Source organism: Myotis brandtii, unplaced genomic scaffold (assembly GCF_000412655.1).
Source record: "Myotis brandtii unplaced genomic scaffold, ASM41265v1 scaffold802, whole genome shotgun sequence".
Taxonomy (NCBI): domain Eukaryota; kingdom Metazoa; phylum Chordata; class Mammalia; order Chiroptera; family Vespertilionidae; genus Myotis; species Myotis brandtii.
This window is the reverse complement of record NW_005371230.1, coordinates 4674985-4693539: the sequence shown is the minus strand read 5'-3', so window position 1 is coordinate 4693539 and position 18555 is coordinate 4674985.

Here is an 18555-nt window from a genome sequence, read left to right as displayed (position 1 = left end):
AATATCACCTTAAAAAATGTTGAATGTCCACTCTTATATTTGGGGCAATTAGGACAAACAAAAAGGCCTCAGTCTATGTCCTTAGGGAGTTTAGGTTAATGAAATCCAGACAAACACAACAGGAAGAGAACAAGGAAGGAGAACAAAGCCAATGTTAAGCAGAGTTTCAGAGGGAAGTAAGCAGGAGAGTATTTGGGTCTAATCAAAAGCATTTGAGGAAGGACTTGTTGTTATGGTTCAGAAGAGAAAATTAAGTTGAATGTTTTAGGCAAAAGCTGTTGGATATGAGCTAAGAGCAATACGATTTCATGAAAAAGTTTGAGTGTTCTTGGTAGGGAGCATCTTTTCACCTAGTTACATTGTCCTTTGTGCAATGATAATGCAGGACAATTATAACAGTCTATATACATAAAAAGCCAGTGTCCGTGATGACCGACCATGACGACCAAAGGGCCAGTCACAATGAGGTGCATTGAGCACCTCTCGGTCCCTCCCCCGCAGCCCACAGGCTCCCATCTCAGCAAGGCAGGCAGCGGGCAGGTGGGGCAGCAAACCGCAGCGGGCAGGTGGGTGGAGCTGAGAGCACAGCAGGGTGGCAGGCAGGTGGGTGGGGCTGTGAGCAGCTGCAGGCTACCATGTGCGATTTCGCGTGCTGGGCCTCTAGTTAATTATAAAATGATGATGATAAGATAATCCAGGTCTACCCTCCAGTTGAAAACAAGCAGAAAATCTGGATAATTTTAAAAGCCATCTGCATTGAAGAACTAGAAAATAGTTAGAAGTTACTAAATTAAAAAGAGGAGTAGCTGAAGAATACCCCTTGGCTCAGTCAGGGCAGGTTGCTGATGTGGAGGAGGTGGCTGAAGGGCCCAGCCAGCTTTATAGAGACCATGAAGGTGGGGCACCTGGAGAAAGGAGTTCAGAAGAAGGCAGCCTGGTTTAGTTCTATGGCTTCCAACCCCAGCTTTAGTTTCTTTGCTCAATGAGAAAAATGGTGTCATCGGGCCAAATAATGAGCTAACTTTTCTAGGTTTCTTTTCTTTTCCAATCGTGGTGACACATATCCTTGCTGACTTGCAGACTTTGCTACAACATCTAAAAATTTTATTTCAATAAATTTAGATATTCTGTGGCTATGTGGGTGGAAAAAAACTTAGCCCAGAGTTGCCTGAAGAACTCTCACTAGATGGATAGATGACAGATAGAAGCAGACACAGAAATAGACATAGATGTAGGTATAGATAACAAATAAAGAAAAATATTGAAATGACAAAACAATATTCGTTCTATTATTCTGTAAGAGCTATGTTAAGAGAAAGGGAGAAATATTAAAATATTATCCAGATTTCCCTGTCCTTTTTTTTTTTTTGAGACCACTTAGTACTCTTTCTCCCTCCTTCAAGATGGTCTTTTACTTGGAGGCAGGTTCTGAAGTGGCTTTTACTTTTTCGTGTCTTTTTTGAAGCAGGATGAGAAGGAAACAAAGATGATGGGAGAGGGGCAGTCCCTGGTTATGGAATCATGCAGATGAGGTGGGACTTGGGGAAAAGGTAATAATACCCAAAGGTTCCTGAAGTTTTGGTTTAATGAGGTCAATCAATGCTCTCCTCCTTTCTCCAACCAAGCCAGCCAATTTAATTAAATATTGAATAAAATCAATTTAGTTTTAGTCAACTTCTTTGATTTCTACTCCAGACAAGTGATGGTCCATGTTGGTCTAATATTCATCAGGTTAAAGTGAAGAGAATAGAGAGAGATCAGAACATAGATGAGTCTCTAAGAATGAAAACTGAAAATCTCTAACATCTAATGAGAACTTTCAGGTTTCCTATGTAATCCAAGACTTAATTTCTGTAAAATACTCATTTTATATGCCAGATTCCATGAAGATGTTTGTTCTTCCCACCAGCTGATACTAATGGCATATTCTAGCATCCTATTTGCCATATCTGACAGATGAGGGAAAAGCAATAGGTAACTAGTCTCCATCAAGAAAGAAAATAGCCGGGAGGAAGTGAGAAGAGTAGGTGTTTCTTCAAACACATCCTCTTATATCTTCTACCAAGAGAGAACAATAAGATGGAAAACATGATTTCCAATTGAATTTGGTTAAGAATTATTTTATGTGTCTTAATAATGTCCCTTGTCTCACTTAATTTTGAAATACACTGTTTGAAGAAAAACACCTATTAAAGGATACAATGTGACAAAATCCACTTAATGATGAAAAAGCTTAATACATTAGTGAAATAAGCCAAAATAAACTTTCATTAAAAGACTTAATGTCTCAAAAGTTCACTAACAAAATCAGACACTGTGCATACTAGTTATTTGTTTTCTGAAATTTAAGACAAAGGAGTATAATGCATGATAAAGGGGATAATAGAATAATGCTTCTTGTTACTACTGCATTTTGTAAAAGGAAAAAATAGATTGCTTTCTTCAATAAACTGACCGACAAACACTGTTATTTTACTTCCAGAAAAAGCATACTCACTACTGTTTTCCTGCATTAACTTAGAAATGTTAATATACATGCACACACATACACATATTATAGAACACATACAGAGAGAGAGAGAGAGATCACTCCATCTCTCTTCTCAGCAGCTTGTGAGGCAGACGCCATTCCTATTCCACTTCCAACGAGGAGGACATGGGCTCAGAGTGGGTAAGTAAATCACTTCACCAAAGTTCTGTTTTGGTTTCACTCAGCCCACTCACTCAGCCCACTCTTTCTAATGGTCTGAATTCTCCTAACAATGTCCTTCTCACACAGCATTACTTATGCAATTCCAACATGAGTGTTATCTCCATGAAAAACAGGAATTCCCAGGCTTCCATTTCTTGCTTTGCTAAGTACAGTTAACACTTTATTCCTGTTTATCTCTCCAGCTCTGTAGGTCCTTTATAACTGGGGTCCTTTCTCTAGGTGAGATAGAAAGTATTAGTGTTAAATCCCTTGATATTACATTGACATGGGATATTACTGGTTGTTGAGTTTTATTTAGGACTTTGCTCAAACTACGAATATTGGGATTATGTACCCAGAGATTATGATTCAAATTTGTGACCTGGTCAAGAAGTTTGAAATAATAAACAAATTCCCCACATGATTTCAAAGCAAATGACCCCAGTGCCATACTCTGGGGAACATTGTCTAAAGGAGAAATTAAGTTTAAATCGTGTCATTCATTTTAATAACTTCTTCTTTTGGGAATATTTTGCTTGAGATTGAGGGGGAGTAAAGGAGGGAAAATATATTCATATGTGTATAAATATATGAAAACAAAGTTATCTTTCACCATAGAATTAAAGCCAAGATAATAACAATGTTGCATATATACGAAAATGTGACTTAATTTTGGTAGCTATACCTGCTGTGGATGCAAGTATAATTTAAATAAGTGAAAAATATGATATTTTGGTAATGCGTTTTTGAATCTTCTAACTAATTACTAGCCATCAGCACATTGACCTCATGTTGCTACTAAACAACTAAATATAACACAGAACACGTCTCCTTAAATATCTGCTTACAATGCTTACAATGCAGTGCAGTTTGCCAAGTATACTATAAGTGTTTGCATTCATATGTGCTAATATATTTGTGCTAAAATGTAGAACCTTGGAAACATAGAGATCACACTATTCCATTTCTGTATTACAGCAAAGGATTATCAAAATATTATTGCTCATAAACTTGCTTCAAGAAAATTAGAACTCAAAATAGAAATAAACCGCATGAGAACATATTTCAAATGTGAAGGATAAGTGCTGTTTTCCATCCTAGTTTGAAATATTTCATTAATTTTAAATGTTTGTTCTTACAGAGATATTACGGACACTTTGAACTCATATGCAATTTGCTTGGAGTTGATCAATTTATTTATTAAATGTGGCATCAAATATACTCTCAATTCAGAGTGTTAACTTTCACACAACAAATTAATGTAATGCCTTTTTTGGGGAACCTATATCAAGTTACAAGTATTGGGACATTCTGAATAAGAAGTGATTTTTCACAGACATATGCCAGCTTTATTTCAACCAGTGTGTGAAGATGTTTGAATGAATTATTTTATGACAAAAGAGGATGCCACTGAATGAAAAACTGCAGACCCAGGAAAGTGATGTTCTGTGTAGGTGTGGCACATTTGATGATCAACCAACCAAGTGACCTTATGCATGTCAGCAGCCTCTGTGCCCATTTATTTGTCTGTAAAACAGAGTTAATATTGTGCTCTTAACAATCTTTTAAGATTAATATACAGAGTGCATATTGAAGTGTATATTAAAAGATAAGAATCACATGATCTCACTCATGTGGAATCTAATGAAACAAAATAAACTGATAAACAAAGACATCCAGAAACTTAGAAGCATAGAAGAGGGGGAAAGTGGGAGTTGGGGGGGAGATATCAACCAAAGAATTTGTATGCTTATTGCATAACCCATGGACAGAGACAATAGGGTGGTGAAGGCCTGGGGCAGGGGGCAGGAGGCTGGGGTGGGCTAAAAGGGGTCAATGGGGAAAAAAGGGGGACGTGTATAATACTTTTAACAATAAAAATTTAATTTAAATTATTTAAAATTCTGCACCAAACTGAGGTGGCAAGGTTATGGCGAAAGAGGTAAGTCAAAAGTAGGTTTACACTTGTTTGCATGGAAAATAACGCAATTCTATATAATAAAAGCCTAATATGCAAATCGGCCAAATGGCAGAACAACCAGAGGAACGACTGGTTGCTATGATGTGCACTGACCACTAGGGGGCAGATGCTCAATGCAGCAGTTGCCCCCAGCCCGCAGGCCCCAACTGGCAATGGCGGTGGGGGGCAGGGCTGGCAAGCGGGTGACACCAGGCCATCCAAGGCAGGTGCTAGTGGGGGCCCCTCGATTACCCTGCTGGTCACCCCACAGATCAGCCCTGATCACCAGCCAGGCCTAGGGACCCTACCCATGCACGAATTTCATGCATCAGGCCTCTAGTAATAAATAAAAATACAAGAATAAACTCTCTTTGCTAAACTCTCCTTGTCTCTGTTTCACATACGGACAACTGTAAACCCACTTATACCCACTTATGCCAAACCCTGTGTGTGTGTGTGTGTGTGTGTGTGTGTGTGTGTGTGTGTACACACAGTGGCACATTTTGTAATGGCACCACATTGGAAAATACCTGGACTCCATGCATAGAAGACACATGGCTCAGACCCACACAATGGGCTTCTGTGCAGCAGTAAAAAGGAATATGAAAGACCTACATCAACATAATCGGCTGGTGTGGAATGAAAAGCAGCAAGGTGCAGAATACAATAAAGCAGCCAAACATGTTTAAATGTATGTGTTTATTTTTGCCCTTAAAAAATAGGAGAGACAGGACAAATCCAAACTAATAAAACTGATTTTTAAGATGGTGGGTGAATATTGGGTAGAAGATAATTTTGACTTACCCTATGTTATTGATGTCTATTTCAAAAAATACATTTTCTAAAATGTATAAAACATTTAAAAAGAGGGTAAAATGTTTAAAATGGCCCTTTTAAGAAGAAAAACTAAATAAACCTAACCCTAGTATCAAATTCAGTAACATAACCACGTATACAAATAATTAAAAGAGGGAACTTTAAAACACAGCATTATGATAGCTCACTCTCAGTGGGATATTTACTCTAAGGACAAAAATAACTGTAGAGACATATTGAAATTGTTTTGGTATATTTGCTGTGAGTACTGGTATTGGTATGGGAATTAAACCATTTTCTTTCTGTTGTAGGGTAGATCAAATGAGTAAATGCATGGACATTGTCGAGGGCCATAATTATCACTGTAGGAACTCAGTAAATAGAGCTATTTGTGAGTATTCAGAAAATGATAAAGATGTCCTTTACTGATAGAAGAGATGAATTATTCAATAAATGGTAATGGGACATGTAACGAGCTCTTTCATGAAGTGCCGGATCACTAATTTAATCTTTACATCAAAATGAATTCCATATGAATTAGCTCATAAATGTAAATACTAAGAACAATATTTGGGTTTATTTTTAATCATGGGGTTGAGTATACATTGTAAGTAAAAGTAAAACAAGAAGCAATGAAGAATGCACTAAAAATGTGCTTAAGGAAAAAGAAAATTTTCAAAAATCTGGTGTGTTGAAGACATCATAAAAACTAAAAATAAATCAATATTTTTATGAGGAACATGTAAACATATATCAAGGGCACCAGTTCCTTAGTTTGCCACAAACTCCTAAATTAATCAAAATATGAAACATGCAAAAGGAAAAATGGACAAATTAAGCTAAATTAAATTAAAAGTGAATAGCAAGTTTAAAAATACATCCATATTTATTCCCGATAAATGTGAATCAATTACATTATATAACTTTTCCTGTATTGGACTGGCAACAAATCAAAATATTAAATACTATCCCATTTTGAAAAGTGAGTGGAGAATTCATGGTTTTCATGGGCATTTATATTAGCTCCTTCACCTACCTGGAGGCAATAAGAACCCCTTGGCCCTTTTAAAGTAGGGATAGAACCCTTTTGCCCTTTTAAAGTAGGCCATGTCATTAAATAAACCTTTACTAAAGCTTTCAACTTTTTGAATTGGAATAAGGTACAGATGGAATTCAAGGCATCGTAAGATCAGTAGTGTCTGCACTTGCTGATTTAAGAGGCATGATACGTTGAGGGATGTGACACGGGTGACTGCTTTTTATGATGTTGCAGGTTTTACAAAAACAAAAAGAAAACAACATGCTCATGAGGCAAAATGGATTATACAGACAAAAATCACTTCATAGGAAGAATGGGACAATGCTATAAGAAGATATTGTGACACTAAATGTATAACCAACCAGAATCTAACCTCAATACACCTTAAACAAAAGATTAGGAGAACTGAAACTAGGAAAATCCACTATAGAGTGGGAGATGAATCATTCTATAAACCTGAATTGAAAGCAGGGTCTAGAAAACATATCTGCCCACCCATGTCTTAGCAGCATTATTCACAAGCTAAGAGGTGGAGCTAGGCAAACCTCCACCAATGACAAAACAAAATTTAGTGCTTGCATACAATGGAGTACTATTCAGTCTGAAAACAGGAAGTTGTCACATCTCAGAGTATAGACAAACCTTGAAGACATTACACTAAGTTAAATAAGCCAGTCACAAAAAGGCAAATATTCATATGGTGGGGGGGAGAGGGGCGGAATAAGGGGTGAAGAAGAGGAGGGTAATGAGCAGCTGTGTAATGGGTATAGGTGTTGATTTTGAAAAATGAAAAAGTTCTGGAGATATGTCACACAATGATGTGAATATACACAACACTACTGAACTTTAAACAAACAAAAAATTGGTTAACATGTTAAAAATATTTCAAAGGACTACAACTATTTAAAATTTTACTTTGATCACATGGAATTAAACTAGATAACTAAAATTAAAAACAACAATGACAAATACCCAAATCTCCAATCTGCCTGGGAAATACTACAGAGCTACATATTAAATAGACCAACGACATTAGAAAAACATGTTAGAATATATTTTAACTTAAGGAAAATGAAAATTTACCTCTATTTTTTTTTTTTAGTAAGCAGAGAGGATAATCTTTACATGAACTTGGATGAGACAAAGATTAATCAAAAAGAACAAAATAACAGCAACAATGAAATACCTCTCATGATGCAAATAAAAAAGTGTACTGTTACAATTAAATTTTTATATGTATAAAATAAACTTCTATGACAAAAAAAGCAACCCAAAGACTGGGGAAGCTATTCCTAATATATAATACTAGAGGCCTGGTGCATGAAATTCATGCATGGGGGGTGGGGGCTTGTGTCCCTCAGCCGCCTGCACCCCCTCTCCAATCTGGGACATGCCTCTCACAATCCAGGACTGCTGGCTCCCAACTGCTCGCCTGCTTGCCTGCCTGATTGCCCCCTAACCACTCCCCTGCCAGCCTGATCAATGCCTAACTGCTCGCCTGCCGGCCTGATTGACCCTAACTGCCCTCCCATGCTGGCCTGGTCACCCCTAACTGCCCTCCCTTGCCGGCCTGGTCGCCCCTAACTGCCCTCCCCTGCCAGCCCGATTGCCCCTAACTGTCCTCCCCTGCAGGCCTGGTCATCCCCAACTGCCCTCCCCTGCAGCCTGATCACCCCCAACTGCCCTCCCCTGCAGGCCTGGTCCCTCCCAACTGCCCTCCCCTGCTGGTCATCTTGTGACCACATGGGGGCAGCCATCTTGTGTGTTGGAGTGATGGCCAATTTGCATATTACCTCTTTATTATATAGGATGTGAAATAATTATATCAGCATATAAAGAACTCTTATAAATACAAAATAAATTGACAAAAAATGAATAGGAAAATAAGGAAATAATTTTATCACAAGAATTGTTAAAATAAAAACAGCTTTTGGAGATTATGTAGAGATAATCAAGCTTATATTAATGCTTCTAGAAGTATAAATTGACAAAAATAACTTCTGAAAACTATTGGGCAACATCTATGGTAGTGAAATATGTGCAGGCCCTGTATGCTAACAATTGCTCCCACAGGAATATAACCAAAATAAGTGAACATCTGTTCACCCAAAAGCATGTGCCAAGTTATTTATAACCGGCATTGTTTATAAAAGCCCAAACCTTCTCAATGTAAAGCAACAGAATGGATGCTCACATAGTATAATCATACACGGTGATCATATACAGCATTGAATATGAAGAAATTAAAAGCACACTCCATTAAAAAAATGAATTTTACAAACTTAATTTCTAACATAAGAGGTCATACAAAGTAGCATATAGATAATTTTACTTTTATGAAAGTAAAAAACAAAACAAAATAAAACAAAGCAAAACTAAACTACAGTGCCCGAAGCCAAGACAGGGGTTACCCTTTGTGAAATATTATACAGGGAATATGAGAGGGATTTTCAGGAAACTGATGATGCTATTTCTTAATCAGTTTCCATTGCCTGGCTATGATTCAATTCTTCAAAATTCATCCAACCTGTAACATTTTTATATATGCATATTTACTACAATGAAATAATGTATAATAAATATCACTTGTGTTTAGTGAATTGTTTTTATTTTAGATGATTACAAGATTATAATAAATATTATTTTTAAAATTATGATTTCATATAGATTCAAGTTTACTTATTAGTGTAAACTCCCCCTAAACAACTTTAGGTAGCTTTAAATATAAGTACACAAGAAAATTATGTCAAATATAGCTTGTCACAGCATAGACTTTTTGGTAGTCGATTTTAGTTTATAAATAAGCTTAAGTCATAACAGGCTATTGGGGCATAATAGCTACCATGACCTAATATCATCCCTGAAGAGAATATCTGGGCCAGACACAGCTTTGTGGCTCTAAGCACCCAGGGGTGTTGTTATCTGATAATTACACCTGCTGCTTTCTACCGTGGATAGAATAAACTTTCTGTAATTAAGTACAGTCATTATACACATCTATATATACTAAAGCCAAGTGACCAGAACGACGAAACGACCAGAATGACCGGAACGACTGGTTGCTATCACGCCCACTGTGGTGGTTAACTAGCCTGATCAGCACCCCCAACCATCCATGGCCCCTCCCCTTGTCCAGCCCTGCCCCTGATCACCCCCCATGACGATTGGGGGTGGGGCCAACCAGCCAACTTCCCATGTCCCCTCAATCCCCCCCACCACCATCCCAGCCCAGATCGGCCCCCATCTGGGCAGGCCCGCTGGACCCTACCTGTGCACGCATTTGTGCACTGGGCCTCTAACTTTAAATAAACGTCTCTGACCACAGGAAAATAGAGATTAATGTTAGAATAGTTTAATGATTCAAGATGTAATAATATCGCATAACATTATAATTTAAGAAAAATTATCTCACTATAAATAAAAATCAAAACAAAAGCTCTCTTCCTTATAAAGGCAAATAATGAAAATATAAAAATCTACCCATAGTTATCTATTTCTAAATAAAATAAAAAATGTAGCTGTTTATAAAAATCAATTCTTGTAATCGCTGATCTTCATTCTCCCATTTTGTCTTATTAAAAAATAAACAGGGTGATCACCTCCTTAAATAATTATAATGTTTTATTTCAGCCATAATCTTTGAGAGTCTACAAGCTCACAAAATTAAAAGACAAGTGAATTTAGCTTGTCTTTTCACAGGACAAACAAGTAGCTTGTATGTCATAGTTGGTTAATGTTTTAAATATTAAAAGGATTTTTACATGACGTTATAATAGTGTGCAACAGAAAACAGTATTTATTATCAAATAAGTCATTTAAGACATTCATTATTTTTTATGAAGTTTTAAGATAAAATAATCACCTGTGAATGCATTTAATATTATGATGATGGGCAGCCTTTCATAGGTAATAGTCAATTGTAAGAAAATTTTTTTCTTTCTTCCTCCTCCCAATCATCTCAAAACTCTGATTTTTCGCATTTCATCTTGCAATGTATTTTATTTATCTTTGCATTTTCGAGTAAAGTTACTAAGATTGAAAATGCTAACATAGCCAGCAGATTTAAACACAGCACAAGTGAGATGGAGCACAGTCCCCTCTATTCTTTGTGCTTTCCACTGGAATTTCCCACCTCCATTAGGGGAGCACAGCAGACATGAAAGGAAAGGCCACTCCAGCAAATGCCTTACACAAGCACAGTTTTCCATCCACCAACCATTAAACCCGTTCAATTCCAGCAACACCCCCTACTGCTACAGACTATACTGCTGACTGAAAAAACTCTTCTGCTTATTTTAAATCTCCTCTCAGTTTCAATTCAACTTACAGCAAAACTAAAGATAAGTTTATCAGTAAATTGAAATTCAATGGGAACAACATTTCAACTTGATGTGTAAGAAATCCCAAGCTATCAGTATACTATATTGAAAACAACAACAAACAAGAAATAGAATAGACATCATCATAGCCAAACAGAATGTGAATAAATTAGATATTGAGAAAAATAGGAAATTTTATCTGAAGAGAGAGATTGACTGGGAAAACACACACACACACACATATACACACACACACAGAGACATAACAAAACTATCTAATAGCAATGACTGTGAACACATTTTACAAAGTACAAAAAAATCAAATAATAATGGGTTTTTTAGTAAGGTACTCGTATAACCATAATATACAAGATATTAAGAATGGTGAAAAAAGGATAATAGAAAAAGTTGCAAAACATGAGGTTAGAAAGTGAAAGTAACTGAACATTAGTGTAAGAAATTAAACAAAGAAGTATCAAAAGATGGAGAATAGTTCTTAATAATATTATATGTATTGATTTAGTAAAAACTAACCTAATTTGAAAAAATAAGGGCCATTTTATATATGAAATCTTGTAAACCTTAAATTCTGTGGTAAATTTTCATTGAGTCATCAGAGGTTTTATATCCTCTGAAATAGGCTATTTTATCAGGTGAGGTTTGGCTTTCTTTATCCTCAAACTTAATCTCAAGTAAAGTTGTATATAATGAGTCCTCTCTGAAACCTCAAGGTTAAAAGCGATCTGAGTCCCTTATGCCCAGACCCCGCGTAATGTCTGCAGGAGCATTGAGGGGTCCTCACCTTATTTCTCTGTGGTTTTGCAAAGTCTATAGCAAACCTTGGCATTAAACAACAGGTAGATATTCTGCCTTATTACTCTTTTTAATATTAAAGAGACATTTTAACAGTGGTTTATTGTCTCTCACATTTCAAAAAGAGGTGAATCCACAGAACCACTTAAATAAATATTATGTGCTTTCAACATCAACCTCCGTATATGCTGCTGGGTGGTATGGCTTTCACTAATGAGGGTGTGTGTGTGTTTGCGTGTGTGTCCACACATATATAAGTTAGAGGAGACTCAATAGCGTGTTCCTAAACAATAACACATACTAGTCGTCTGTGGGACACATAGGCGAGGCTTGAAGACGGCTGACCCAAGTAGGGGTGGAATGCCCGGTGAGGGTCCTGAGACATAAGAACACTGGAGGTTTGCTAAGGAGGAGCTGCTCTGGCCAACCCAAACAGAAAGGGGATTTTGGGAGAGACATTTTGCAGTCCATAAGTCAACAGGAAGCCTAGAATGCCAGCCTTGGGAAGCAGACTGAGCCAAAGAAAGGGCGGAAGTCACACCCTATGGCAGGAACAGCGTGGGCAAAGCACTGCCTTTGACATCACCATCAGTCCCCCTGACCCAGCAGGCCCTGCAGGCCCCCTGCTGTGGTGGGAGGCGTTCTACCCTTTCAGGTTTAACAATAAAATCCCAAGGAAATGCGTCCAATTCACTCACATTATGTCAGGTAATATTTTACTGGCTATGAGGAGGTTCTGAGTAAATGGAACACAAAATAATATATATGTTCTGCATTGGAGACCTGTATCTCATGAAGACTGTACTACACAGTATGAATGGAATCTTCACTCAATTATAATTTCTAACTCAATTACTTAAGATATCAAATGTTTACTGATTATGATCTAATAAGCACTTTGCTGATTTACTTCATTCCAATACATTTCTGGTCATTTTTTAAAAAATATTTCAGGCATTCATTATATCCTGTGCATTCCAGCCAAAACATACCTGATGGGAATCAACTCCTTTTCAAGGTAGATGTTCGTGACATTTTATTTGACAAGTAGAAGTGAAATTTGTGGTGTCAAAAACCTCCCCCTTAGCCTTTGGCCCACCACATAGGACAGCCAAGTTTAAACGATTCTGCGCTGTCACATGGCAGCTCAGACAAGCTCACTGTCTCTGAAGGTAAATATTAATGTTGTTCAATCAATAGAATTTGTTCATAAGTATTCTAATATATGCATTGCTTAAAACCTTTAAGCTAATTGATCAATCAATGGTCACGTAAAGACAGACAGCAGTTTGACATAGAAGCGTGCTCCCCTGGCAATGGCGGAAACACATGCCATGCGCACAGGACTGCAGTGATAAAGGAGGCGACACCTGACCCGCACAGGGAAGGGAGAAGGTCTGTGGTAAAAGCCTCCTCAGTTCTCCCGCGGGGAGAAATCTGCTGCATCTTCCAGAGGCTCTGGCAGTAAGACAAACAGAGCAGAAACATAACTCATAGAGTTCGGACATTTGAGTGATGGGGTAACATTTAATTCAGTTTAACATTGCGCATTTTATACAGAGATTTAAATAACACAACAGTTTCATTCAGCTAAGAGTACACAGCTGCCAAAACCTATTTCCAACCGCCTGAGGTGTGACCAGTCAGTCAGCTCCTGAGAGCAATTTGGAAATCACGCCTCTGATGAACTAGCTTCCAGGAAACTTCAAAATGTGATAAGAGTCAGCTGGCTTTTGGGGCCCATATGGTCACTCTCAGAAGGAGAGGTGCGGTTATTTTCTTGCAACGAGGAGCTCAGGAAGGAGTTCGGAGTTGTTTGCATGCTTAAATTGTATCGATTACTCCACTCTCTTACACTGCTCATTTACACTGATACAATTAAAGTTTTGAGTCACGGGTTCCGGGTTCGGAACATCTATAATGCACTCTCCCTATTACCCTCTCTCATCTAACCAAGTACAGATCCGATTACAAGAATGCAGACATACAAAGAAAATGTTTGGGGATAAGAGTTCTGGAATAAAATGGCCCTGGCTTTATTCCATAGGGCACTAATGTAGAGTGTGATAATAATTATTCCTGGAAAGAAAAGCTCTGGGGAAAAATGATTTTGAGTATATTTTCATATGATTCATACTTGGAAATTTACAATTTATATTTGCCTATTAAATATTCTTAGAAATCTTGGTCTAGAAAAAAAAACTGTGTGAAGTTTTTTAACCTTCATAATGAAACTAATTAGAGCAAGACCTCTACTTTATTGTACTGCCTATTTTATTCATATTGTATCCAATAGATAATAATTTCTTGAAGAGTTTCAATAAGACTTCTTTATTCTGTTTTCTTGATGACATCACTCTTTGATTTTTGTTATTGCTTTTTTAAAATTCCACTATGTTAGGTAATAAATTCTTAATGATTGCATCTGTTAAATTTTATTGAAGTTTGTTTATAATCCAATACGTGATCAAGTTCGCTAAGTATTTTATGTACATTTGACAATAATATGCATTATTTGTTAAAAGTTGGAAACAGATATCCCTAAAACCTATTTTAAATTCAGATGGACATATCTGAATTTCAATTATACATCAAGATAGTTTTTCCTAAACTTTTATAAACATCTCACAGTTGCCCCCTCCCCACCTTGTCCATGGGGGATATTTTCCAAGACCCCTGTGAATGCCTGAAACTGAGGGTAGTAGTGAACCCTATAGATACTGCTTTTTCCTACATACCTATGACAAAGTTTAATTCATAATTTAGGCAGAGTAATAGATGGATAGTACTAACTAATAATAAAATAGAACAGTGATAACATTATACTAAAATAAAAATTGTGTGGAAATAGTCTCTCTCCAATATCTTGTACTATACTCACCCCCTTCTACTGGTGATGATGTGAGACTCCCAATGGCTATGTGCTGAGATGAAGTGAGCTGAATGACCTAGGATTGTAACACAGCATTAGGCTACTACGAGGGTAACGTGAACACAAGCAGTGTGATACCTCAATAGTCAACCTGATCACCAAGATGACTGCTCGGTGACTGGTAAGTGGGGCAGTCTAATGTGTGGAGACACCAGACCGGGGATGATCCATCTCCCTCGTGGGATGGTGGGAGATTTCATCACGCTACTCAGAATGGTGTAATTTAAAACTATAAGTTGTTCATTTCTGGAATTTCCCATTTAATATTTTCGGACTGCAGTTGACCACTGAAAAACAAAACCATGAATGAGGGGGGACTACTCTATATCTGTCAATCCCCTTCTGCCCCTTTTTTATTGTTTTGTTGTGTTTTGCCACAGTTAGCTTGAGTTGAGTTTTTGTCACTTAGGTTATCAAAAGGGATGGAAAAAGGTGATAGGGAAGTATTTAGTAATTTCCATGCTAAACATTAAGTATTTATACTATGAATTTTCATTATTGAGTACTTATGTTTGAAATATATATATTTCTACTTATTTGTGTCTTCCTGAAATTTTTCATCAATATTTTATAGTTTTAAGTGTACAGATCTTTCACCTCCTTAGTTAACTTTATTCCTAATTTTTGTGTTTTTAATGCTAGTATAAATGGAATTACTTCCTTAATTTCTCAGATAGCTCATTGTTGATGTATAGAAGCGCTACTGATTTCTGTATGTTGATTTTGTATCCTGCAATTTTATGGAATTTATTAGTTCTATTAGTTTTTCATGGAGTCTCAGCATTTTCTACATTTAATATTACTGTCTGCATACAGAACATTTTACTTCTTCCATTCTGATCTGGATGGCTTTTATTACTTTTTTCTTATGTATTGTTCTGGATAGAACTTTTAGTGTTCTGTTGAAAAGTGATGAGTAGGCAACCACGCGTTGTACCTTACATTAGAAGTAAAGCCTTTAGCTGTTCACCATTGAGCATGATGTTACCTGTTGTCATATAGGGCCTTTATTAGGTTGAAATCTATTCTTTCTATACCTAATTAGTTGAGTTTTTCTTATGAAAGAATATTAAATTTTGTCAAATGCTTTTTCTGCATCTACTGAGATGCAGAACAGTCTATTTGAAACTAATAACAATATAATTTTTTACTTCATATAAAAACTGCACTTTAACTGCCACTCCCACGTTTTATGTCATTGTCATAATTTACAACTTTTAAATATTTTTCTCCTTTAACAAATTATTGCATGTTAGAGTTATTTTGAATACTTTTGTCTTCTGTACCAGAGCTAAGTATGATTTCCTTACCACTATGACAGTATAAGAATATTCCTAATTTGACTACATTCTTACATACAGTGAATTTTTATTTTATACTTTCAAATGTTTTCATGCTGTTAGGAGGATATCTTTTTGTTACAACTTGAAGAATTTCCTTGCCTTTTTGTTGTTGTTGTTGTAAAGCATGTCTTGTGATGATAAACTTCTACAAATTTTGTTTGGGAAATTCCTTTTCTTTACAACATTTCTGAAGGACAACATTCCCGGGCATAGTACTGTTGTTTTTTCTGCATTTTGCAGTTCTTGATCAGTTTCTAGGTAGCTCCAGGCTGAGAAATATTACATTTTGACCCTACAGTTAAGAAGCATGTGAGTTATCTTTGCAGGAATCAGATTATAATATCAGACAAATCATTGATCGGCTGCCTCCTGAAACCCGGGCATGTGCCCTTGACCAGAATCGATGTTTCTATCTCTCCCTCTCCTGTCCTGTCTGAAACCAAGAAAAAAGAAGGAATTCAATTGGGTAATTTCCTTAACACAACATGCAAGCAAGGGGTTCGGTAATGAACTGTCCCTGCACCTCCCACTCTGCAGATGTCAGCGACTACGCGCTGCTTTCGCAGCTGGCGTGGGTCGGATGCCTTCGAAGGCATCTGTGCATCTCGTGCCTCGCTGGCGTCGTAGGCCGCATCGCCATGGCCTGGATAAGAAAACTCTTTGGCTTTGCATTTCGATGAGAGGGGGAAATGACATACTAAATGCTTAACAGCAGTCTCTTTGAGTCTAACATCAAAACCACAAGTGGTTAGCGAAGTGTGTGGCTGAAGCTCTTATTCGGTGTACTCGTCTTCCTGCCAGAAAAGGGAAAGCAGCCAGGCTAACAAGCCTGCATGGATTTTCCAGCGCTACAAATCAATTAAAATTCAGGAGCGGAGAAAACAAAAGTCCAGAGCAATTTATTAATTTGTTTACAGCTGTTTGAATATGTAAGAGGAAAGAGCAGTTTGGGGAATAGCTGGAGACTGGGGGAATATATTGATTTCGATGATGTTGCTCAAAGACATAGACAAGTGGTTTTGATGTCTAAACTGCTATAGTGTAACTTGTTTAGTCTATTGATTCATGTGCTTTGAAGGAGTTGTATACGCCTGCTGTTCTGGGACTGACTGAAAAATGAGACGCCATTTTCTGTGTGGAACGAAAAGTGTATTTAAATGTGAAAGGCCTCAGGCTCCTTTTGTTGTTTTACTATAGTTTATTGTTCGTTTGGCTCAAGTTTAAATTTTTGCCTTAGCAACACAATACCTACTTCTTAAAGGGCGTGAAAACGATGCACCAAAAATAAGAAGAACTTGAGTCTGCTCAATTAGAATGAAAGGAACAACCTTTTGTGAATTAGGCTTCACAAAAAAAGTGGAATTTTTTTTTTTTGTAGATGATGATAAAAGTCCTGAGATAAAGAATTTTTTTTTTTTTTTTTTGTAGATGATGATAAAAGTCCCGAGATGAAGGAATAGCTTAGTGGTCACAGAAGGAAAACAACTGAGATATTATTGAGAGTAAATTCAATGTAAAAATCTTTATCCTTCATTTTTTGATGACATAAAGAAGATGTAAGAAGCCACTTTACATGTTAAAATAATGGGAGGCTCACTTGTGGTGTTTGTTAAAAATGAAGAAAGGAAGGACCACTATATATGTATTTTTTTAAAGACTTTGTGTATAGAAACCAAAACTCTGCATACTTATAGAAGTCCAAGATTAATTCATTAAAATTATTAAATTTTGAGAATCACTCCTCTCTCAATGTAAGAAAATATAATCACAAAATGAATTTATCAACATATATATGATCCCTTTCCTTTTTATGTATAACAGTATGTACATTATATTTGTTCATGAATAGAATCCCATAAATCTGATCATAAAGATTTTTGCATCTGACACTGATTAACTAGCATGAACACATCTGTTCTTTCCCTCCTCAATCTAGTCACACGAGTCACACTTTTGATAAACTAGCATCTCAATTTTCTTCTAGAGGAATGAGCTCTCTGGCTCTGGACTCGTTACGTTTGGGGAGGATTATCCCATCTATGGGACAGAAGTGGCCTTGGATTTCCTTCTGTGAATCAGTGTGTCCCAGCCTGTTGGTCTCTGTGGGTGGGCATGACAGCCAAGCAGAGCCAATAGGCGTGAGAAGATGTTGCTACAGCCAGTGGGAAATTAAGCACGTGCCCTATCTTCTTCCATGCCTGCGGAAGAATGAGAGTCTCCGACTGCCCTCACTCTACTGGACCACTAGATAGGGGCTGGAGATGCCGGTGTTTATTGGCCCAGGGAAAGGCGCTCATCATCACATGGAACTCTGACCTTGGTGACATGATCTCAGTCATTACATTTAGTCCTGACTGAACCCAGCACTATCCTTGGACTGTTTCATTCCTCGAATCAATAAAATCAGGTTTTGTTGAAGCCAGTTGAATTGGATTTTATATTACTTATCACACCTTGACCTAACTCTCAATATTTCATGAATGCCATTTGCACTTCTATATGATTTTTATCACTATTTGTTCATCATAAATTATTTTATACATTTCCTTGTAACCATGATATTCATGAGATTGAAAAAATATGAATGAAATGTTTCTCTCTCTATATATATATGTGTGTGTGTGTGTGTGTGTGTGTGTGT